This window comes from Periplaneta americana, chromosome 1, assembly GCF_040183065.1.
Source record: "Periplaneta americana isolate PAMFEO1 chromosome 1, P.americana_PAMFEO1_priV1, whole genome shotgun sequence".
NCBI lineage: Eukaryota > Metazoa > Arthropoda > Insecta > Blattodea > Blattidae > Periplaneta > Periplaneta americana.
This window is the reverse complement of record NC_091117.1, coordinates 76,989,554-76,999,123: the sequence shown is the minus strand read 5'-3', so window position 1 is coordinate 76,999,123 and position 9,570 is coordinate 76,989,554. Positions and strand designations below refer to the sequence as shown.

The 9,570-nt window shown below is 33.8% G+C and overlaps 1 long non-coding RNA gene across 1 annotated transcript; it reads left to right on the top strand.

Moving 5' to 3' along the window:
• Positions 1-239: 239 nt before the first annotated feature.
• LOC138696858 (uncharacterized) lies at positions 240-3,602 on the top strand. The gene is made up of 2 exons (XR_011331480.1): positions 240-680; positions 1,544-3,602. It is a non-coding gene; the product is annotated as an uncharacterized lncRNA (long non-coding RNA).
• Positions 3,603-9,570: the final 5,968 nt, after the last annotated feature.

The following is a 9,570-nucleotide window of genomic DNA, read 5'->3' as shown; positions in this document are numbered from 1 at the left end:
AGGTATATGGTTTTACTTCTCGTAAGAGTTTTGTTTTTCCATTTTCAGCGCTATCAAATCATTACATATTTTAATTGTTGTTGGGGTCAACGTCTCAACTCTCATTATAAAGGAACTCTAGGGCCCTATTCATAGACATCGCGCTAACCCATGCTACGAGCGTTCTAAACTAGTCCCGGTTATAGCCATGTTACTTTTACAGGATTCAGAGACGCCGATTAATCAGTGGCTACGTTAGTCGGCATATTAGCTTTGGAAACTGTTACACGATGCTGAAAATGCTACTGCGCATGTGCAGACTGGCAATTGTCATGCTCATACGCAAGCGATTCCGGATCGTTTATGTTTATTTGTGAGGTTATTGGCGATATTAAACTACAATAAACTATTTGTTTTTTCTTCTGTGGTAAAAAGCAAGAAATATACATGGCAGCGTGCGGGAATTCGACTATATAAGAAGAAATGTCGAAAATGTAAGTAGAAATGTTATAATATTATACGTAATATTTTTAGGTTAGGCCTAGACGTAACTATTATGAAATATTGGACTTCAAAGAGTGAATTATTCTAATTCAGTATATATTTATTTACTTTAGTTGAAGAAATAACTAAAAACAACTGGTGGAGGATGCCCTGCTCCCGAAATTGATGACGTACGATATGGAATGTTAACATATGAGGTATGTGTTTTTGGTTCTTATGACATATTTTTGTAAGTGAGATAGGCTTATTACTTCATGGTAAATGTTTAATGTGGCTCTGGTATGATTATGTCACCTAAGGCTACTCTGAATAGGTACTTGGTAGCCTAATTAATATAACGTAAATAATGTATCTTGTAGGAATATAGCTGATAATGCTAGTAAAATGTAATTCACAACAATCGTGAAAATGCAAGCTACGCCTATACTCAACTACCATAAATGCAGTTTGGATAATATGGTTTTGTAAATACCCATAGGGGATTGGGCCACAAACATCTGATGTCAACCCACACAATTATCAATCATACCTTAACGTAGGCCTAATATATTGTGTACAAGAATTATCGAAACTGAGATCTTATTTTAAAGGGCAGTAGGAACGCCTAGAGATTTCTGAGATATCCTTTTCTCTACTACGTCAAAAGAAATAGCATTATTTGAGGTTAGAATTACCTACATAAGCATAAGAAATTTGTAGAATCCAAATTGATGGTCAGCTATAAAATTTCATTATCTTGTGTGTTTGTAGAACGCTAGTAAGTGATTTATAAAATATATATCAAACTCATATTTATTACAGCACTGAAAAGACAAAACCTCATACGCCTATGTAATCTGTAGTTGTGGTGATGTAAACATAGATTACCTCTTATTGTGTTACAATAGAAAGCCCTAAGAATAATGACAGGAGTGCATGTTTGGATCAAATGGATAATTTCAAACAATGTGATAAATTTTCAAATTTAGACAATTAAAAAAATTCACAGTTTTGATAAGAAGTAGTGTCTTTTGTGTACAGTAGTATGCAAATGATTAACATTTTTTTCGTCTTTCCATAGGACTCTGCTGCAAGATCATCGAGAATGACAGAGTATGAAGAAGAAGTGTTCCTCCTAAGCATGAAGCCCAAAAATTAAACGTGATGAGAAGTTCTATGAATTGCAGAAAACAAAATTGTTATTAGAAATAAAATATTATTAAAGGCAAAGTTAAAAATTATCTGAGACAAATGAAAGAACTAGAAATGTAACTTAGTAGTAGTGGTAATGGTGGTGGTGATGGTAATAGTAGCACTAGTAGTGAAATTTTCTTGAGTTCTTGTCTACTTCATTTCCTTGCGAGCTTCCCAGCAGTATATAGGAACTTGAAATTCTTCTGTCCCAATCATTTTCTGGAGTTTGGCGTAGAGTAGTAAGTATTCCTCGTTCATTATTATATTTGTGTTGTTGCATGCTACACAGTGTTATGAGTGTAACAAGTTTATTTGATGGAGATATGCTGCTGGACAGTTGTGGCTAGTTTCTAAGCTGAATGGGGCAACTGCATCAGATTGAGGACTATTAGTATTACTGTATATTGGGCTCTAGTAGTGTTCTCAACTTTTTATTTTCACATTGTTGTTTAGTGAATTCTGTACTTATGTGTGTGTTCCTTTTTCTTATTTTAATGTCGGTTAAGAGTTTTGCTGATTTATAAGACAGGTTACTTATTTATTTATTTATTTTTTTGTTTTTGCTGGATTCATCATTCATCAAACCTGTAGTTCCTCAGTTGGAACATATTCCCTGATGCAGGTTTAAGTACCTACCTAAAGCAATTTAGTTACACTTATGTCTATAACTATGCAATTAAGGTATTATTAGTAGAGAAATTTAATTCAGAGTCTTTAATTTAGGCTTGGAAGTCTCTAATGAATTGATCCATGAATTGAAAAAAGCAAAATTATTATTAGAAATGGAAATGTTAAGAAAACACAATTAGAAAGAAAAGAATAGGGGGAGGGCCTAATGAAAAGCTGGAAATGTTGTTTTCTAATGCCAGGCATTTGACAATAAAGTCATTTGACCTCTTGCACTCCAATATTTTTCAAAGATATTGTCATGGTCAGCCACTGAGGCACAGATTTGAGGTGTTCCGAATCTGTTTCTTGGTTTGAGTTGTACAATGGACAAAAACTGGAAATGTAGTACTTCAGTGTAATGTTCTCTCTTTTATACATTGCTGAAACTCATGTTTACAATATCATGCTCTTTCAACTACATTCCTTAATAAATAATATTTTGTTTTATTTTGTGTTAGAAGAAAATACTTATATTTCACCACTTCTTTAAATGAATTTATTTTTTATCAGACAGTCTACCAAAGGTAGAGATGTGATTTTGCATCATATTGTAGGTATGACATGCATAAATACACAACAAATTTCATCGCAAAATGTTGGATAGTTTTTTAGTTATGAGGGAAATGCTTCATCACTGCACAGTGAACTGTCAACATTTTGAATTTAGAAAAAAATATATATATATAAATATTTTTTCCAATCGTAAAACTATTTTTTTCATATAGTAGAAGGACAGTGTTTTACACGTACTAATTTTCATAATTGTACAAGGTACAGTAATGGTGGAAAAAATGTTGAATATTTGCAAAATTTTACTGCTGTAAGCTGTACCTAACCCCTTCAGGTAAATTGAATATGTAGCTTGTATGTTAGAGTAAATATCTGGTCGCAGGATTCTTTCCAATGCAGGGCTAAATCTGCAATGCTTCACTCATTTCTTGTGATCATTTTACTGGTGACTCGTCTGTATTTTTGCATGAAACTCATTCAGAAGTTACTAATTTGCATCACTTACAACCTGAAATGAATATGGAACTTAGGAATGAGGAGAAAAATAAAGGTCTATATTTATTTTCTTAATACTCTCACTCTATGCTAAACGATTTTGTTTTTCTTTTTTTTTTTGTAATGGCGTTTGCTTACTCTTGTATTATGTTGATATGCTTTGTTTGGCTTTTCCCCCTTTGTCCTTAGAATGTACAATAGTTTGTAACTTAGAAATAAGTGAATATGCAAAATATGAATAAAATTATTGTATGAAGCGAAGTTTAAACCTACATACGAGTTTTAATTTAATTTACAGAACCCCTGAGTTCCCATTATATTACCCCTTTCTTTGATATTATAGACTTATTAATTTGTCCTACAGAATAATATCTGTAATATTGACAATTAATATGTCTATAATATTCTCATAGCTGCAGTGCATATGTCTGTACAGATTACTGTGCACTTAACTGCGGATTCCCGGCCAAACAAGTCACTCAGCTGAGTGCGCTCCTAGTATAATGACAGTTGACATTGGACATATACGTCAACATATATACCTAACATGGAGTCAGGCCAAAAAGAGAAACATTGAAGGAGGAGGGTTCCATCTGGTGCTGTGGATTGAATTCGGCGTAGCTCAGTAGTCAGAGTGCTTGGTATGTAGAATCAAGGACCTGGGTTCGATCCCCGGTGCCGGAGCGAATTTTTCTCCTCAAATATTAACCTTTCTTTGATGTTTATTTGTGAAAGTTCTCCAAGACATAAGAACGTGCTATCTATGGTGCCAGTGCCTAAAATCAAATATTTTTATATTGAACTTATTGTACATAATGGAAAGGTATATTATCATAAAATCCTATTAAAAAATAATCGCATTCTGCCATCTGTTTCAGTGACGTGTGGGCATTAGCACTGGATGCACTATTTATACTTGGAGTAATTTATGTGAGAGTTTTTCTTTATTAGACAGTAACTCTATAATTAAATCAGTCATTTCTAAAAGGACTTTATCCAATCTTTTTGCTAAAATCAATTTAGAACGCTATCATATTCTCACTTGAATACGCCTTTCTGATGATGGGTATTATTCCATGTATTTTATTCAGATCTATGCAGGCTTCACAATATTCACAGCACTTCTCAGAGGGCCCTAATCCTGCAGTAAGGCGATTTTTATGCAGATGAGATTTTGAAATAAAACCCTTTCAGAAATTACTGATTCAAATATGTTTATTAGCAACATTCCACGTTATACATACTTCAACTTTTTGTTTTACTTCGAATTGACGAAGATGTTTATATATGGACTATAATGGTTTTCAGTGACTTCTATAAATAAGGAAGCATAGAAAGTAATTTGTCACACGGTACAGTATGTATATTAACCTTCTGTATACCAACCTCTAAATGAAGGCCTACACCAATCTGGTTACATGTATACCCCAGAATATGCTTGCAAATGAGTACAGGTTTACAAAATGCCCTATGAAAAATTGGTACTATTTCTCTTTTATCGAGGAAACGTTTATATTATAAAGAAATTATCATTAATAGTTCTCTTTTTTCTTTCTAAATAATTTCTTTACAATTTATGCACACCTTTACTGTGTAGTGTCTGAATGGTCATTGCACTCACATGGCATTCTGTACTACACTTCCCATCCCTATTTCTCGGGCGTATCTTGCATCTCCCAACTTGTGCAGATGGCTAAGGCTGAAGAGAACTCTCTTTGTAAATTGTAATTCTCTGGAGTCCATTTTTTTAACATTTCAAAAATGAACTGCACAAACTAAGCTGGGGATACTCGCTCAGTGATACAAACAGGTACTGGACTGCTGCAATAATAATAATAATAATAATAATAATAATAATAATAATAATAATGATAATGATAATAATAATTAGAATATTAAAAATTAAGGTGTATATTGCAGGTATAGCAACCCAAGAAACGAATGTATAAGTGATTCATAAGAAATAAAATTGACATGAAATACAAAGTAAGTGCACACCAGTGATTTGTGCAGTCAGTTCACATAACTTATAGTATCTTATATTTTCTTAGATGTTAGAATGAAATAATTTCCAACAAAATGATAATCTTTTAAACTTAAACAATAAAAAAACATATAATATAAGAAAGTAATAGTGTGATTGGTGTACACAGTTACATTACGTGGTATACAAACGTTTAACATTCTCCCTTACTTTTCATTGGATTCTGTCCATGATCATTTAGAATAATAACACAGTATTTCATTTTTTTTTTAAATTTAATTTATTGTGTTCCATAGAAGCTTTAAGATGTGGAACAAGTCAAGATTTACACAAATTCTTGGCAAGATGAGGTGAGGCCGAGGATTCGCCACTTATTACCTAACATTTGCCGTAATGTTGGGGAAAACCTCTGAAAAATCCATCCAGGTAATCAGTCCAAGCAGGAATCTAACCCAAGCCCGAGAGCAGCTGCAAATAGGTATAAAAACAATTAAAATAGTATAAAAAAGTATAAAAAGATAGCAAGCAGATGAATTAAATTTTCATGCATAGACAATTGAATTAAGACAATACCTAGCAAGCAGATTAATTCAATTTAAAGGCATAAACAATTAGTTGAACTACACAATAATTGAGGTATATAGAAAGCAGATTAATTCAATTTACAAGTTTAGACATTTTATCAAACAAATTTAATGAATTATAGCATATAGAATTCATCAGTTAAGCTTATACAAAAATACACAATACATTACAAGTAGAGTAATTCACTTTACAAGCATTAACAAATATTTGTGTACACCATAACCACTATCCCCCAACAAAATGAAGCGTCCAAATTCATACTGTTCAAATCGCTTCTTAATTCTAATCTCATTGAAAATGCGAGAGTCATGGGCACTTCCTCTTCAACGTGCCACTATATCCAGAATTTGGAAACTTGCATCACTTATAACCTGAAATGAATAAGGTAATATATGTGTTAACTAGCAATTTCATAAAGAACATTTCTATAAAAAATTAAAACTGGTAAAAAAAAAGTGTCATGTGAGTACACAAATGAAAGCTACGAATGTGATTTGTCACTCATATAAGTGAAATGTATCCCTTTTTGTGCAATTTGGTAAAAAATTGATTACATTGGATCGAAGTAAAATGCCGCACTTCACTTTGTTTCTATTCCTGTAACTGAAACAACGTATAGTAGCTTGCCACAAAGACGTGGATGAATATAGAGTTCCGTCCTGCCCAATCTAACCACTTCTTCATGTAGACAAGTGCAACTAACAGCCAACGGTGACAAAAACTCGAACGGCAGTGATTACGACAGCCGTGGCGAAAATGTGACTCACGAGTACATTGTGGCTCGCAATGATAGCTGTGCATTTCTCTTGCTTCCTACCTTCCCCAACCCCCACCCTCTCACTCACTGGAGTCAAACTCCGTTCCATTTGTATTTGTCTCTGACCTGCGAGTGGAGTATCTTCCAATGTCTTTCTCGAAACCATGTACCTCTATAAAAACGAAAGTTTCAAGTAGGATGGGAGGACACATTTTTTTACTGCCAATATGATGAGAATATTAAATGTATGATTTGTTCACAAGTATTACGAGGAAACGGTTGTATAACATAAAACGGCATTATATTATATGTCACTCATGAAAAATTAAAAGTTAAAGCAGCTATTATTATTATTATTATTATTATTATTATTATTATTATTATTATTATTATTATTATTATTATTATTATCTCTACATCAATCCTTTTTCAGCAGATGTACGAATAATATGGTTAGATCTTCAATTTAAACTCACAGATTTACAATGTGATGTTAAATGAAAGCTAGATGTAAGGACTTGAGAAATGTTGAACTTTTCAAATCTTTGCCAAAGAATGAATATCCGAAGCTTCGTCCTTTCGCTTGCTCTGTTGAAGACATGTTCGCTACAACTTACGTTTGTGAAAAATTATTTTCAACAAGAAAATAGTAAAAACCAAATTTAGATCATGACTGACAGACAAATACCTTCGTGATCAACTACGACTGGCAGTAAGTGACATAATTCCTGATTTTGAAACTCTGTCGCAGAGACATTCTGAAGACAGTTAATTTTAGGTTGTGATAAAATGTGTCCTATGTTTTCTTAATATTGACATTTAATGTTTTCTTGTTCATTTATTTCTTCGTTACACGTACTAAACATTAGTTTGTAACCTTATACTCTATAAAATTATATTTAAGTGCTTGACGTAAGAAAAATGAAAATCCGTTAATAAGTCAGACACTTGCTTCACTTCCCCTTCGGGTGTCCGCCTCCCTCCATAGATGCTATGCACGTTGCTGGTTACACAGTGGCTCGGCGCACGATCACATTTTCGCCACGGCTGGATTACACCAATGACGTTTTAGTTAGGCCTACTTAAAGTTACATGCAAGAGACAGCCTATGAAGTAAGGAGGCGGGGGAGAGGTATAGTAGAGAAGGCAAGACTTGTCCTGTGTCCTTATCACGTGTCGTGGCTATATCACCTATAGGTATGGATGGGGAAGATAATGTTTTTGCCTGAGATGAACTTTCGTGTCGATAGATTCGTATAATATTAACCATTACGAAACAAACTCTCTTTCTGATGGCTCGTTCTTTCCCCTCTTACACAGCTCACATGCCAGGTCTAGCCTCCTCATCTGTACTTGGTATGATTGTGGTTCGTGCACTAACATAGAGTTCTTGATCAAAATCGTAAGCTTTGCTGTATCAGTAATGCTACTACTGTCATCAAGAACTAGTGAATAATAGCCTATACAAATGTTCCTGCTTTTCTTTTTAACCTTCTTCTTGAATATAATCAGAAATCTTCTGAATTATCTGGAAACTTGGTCAAGAAATGCGCTGTTTTTTTTTTTTCAAATAATTAACACCTTTTGGACAAATTACGTCAGTCATTTTAATGTTACCCGTTTTAGAAACTCTTCTGCAATAAAAGGCTTAAAAGTATGAATTTAAAGGGCATGATGGGACCGATAAGCTAATATACTATTAGTGACAATTAAAATTTATTTCATGTGCCGTCTATGCTTATCCTTATTTAACAAGTATATTGGTTATACAATATTTTGTTACATAATATATCAATTGAACGTTTTCGGCTCTATGGAGCCATCATCAGAAAACAAGTAAGCCCATATGTATGATATAAGTACACAGTATATTGCCGTACAAGTAAACTCAATTAATATTAATTAACATGCTTCTGTGTAAAATTGATGGTTGTGTGGCAATAATTACATTATAAATACAAAGCGGCTATGTAGGCCGTATTAGAGTGTTAAAATTGTTAATGATAAAATTACGTTAAATACTTTAAAATTATTATAATCAGGAATAATAGTTGTCCAGTTTGACGCCTGTGTGGATATCCATAATTTAGTAGTAGCTGGGGCAACAACTGTTAAATAAGGATAAGCATAGACGGCACATGAAATAAATTTTAATTGTCACTAATATTAAAAGTATGAGCTATTTCCCACGTCACTAACAAGCAAACATTCTCATGGGAGCAGATAAAAAAGTTATTTGTTTTCTTCCACCATGTTAATAACGTCAAAAGAAGTACTTATACAAATTTTGGCCACTCGAGCGCAATTACAAGGGCCGTCCCGAAAGTAAGTTTCCCTGGGGCAGTTTACAGAAAGAAAATACAATTCCATGGAAAGATATTTTATTGAAACAGATACAGATATTGTTGAGATATTTTTCAACATATTCCCCACCGGAATAGAAATATTTATCATATCATGGTATCAACAGAGAGGTGCAGATGGCTGTCGCACACTGGTTCTGATCCCAAGTGGCAGACTTCTACAACACAAGGATACAATAGTTGATCCCATGGTATGAAAAAAAAATCTCAGTTCCGGTGGGGAATATAGGTATTGAAAAATAGCTCAATAATTGCTATATCTGTTCCAATAGCCTAAATCAGGGATGAAGAACTGGCAAGAGAGGGGTGGAAAGCCTGGGGAAAGCGTTGGCTCCCCGTCACCGGCGTTGAATGACGTATTTGTGGCCCGTTCGCAATCACATAAGACAGACACTAAATACAAATCTCCTTCCCTACCAAGTCAATGACGCGGGGATGGAAGGAAGGGGTGAGTGACGTATTCGATGAGTGACGCAACGCCACAATTGTCGCTCAGTTCTCCAAGCCTGGCCTAAATCTTTCCAAGAAATTGTATTTTTTTCTTCAGTAAA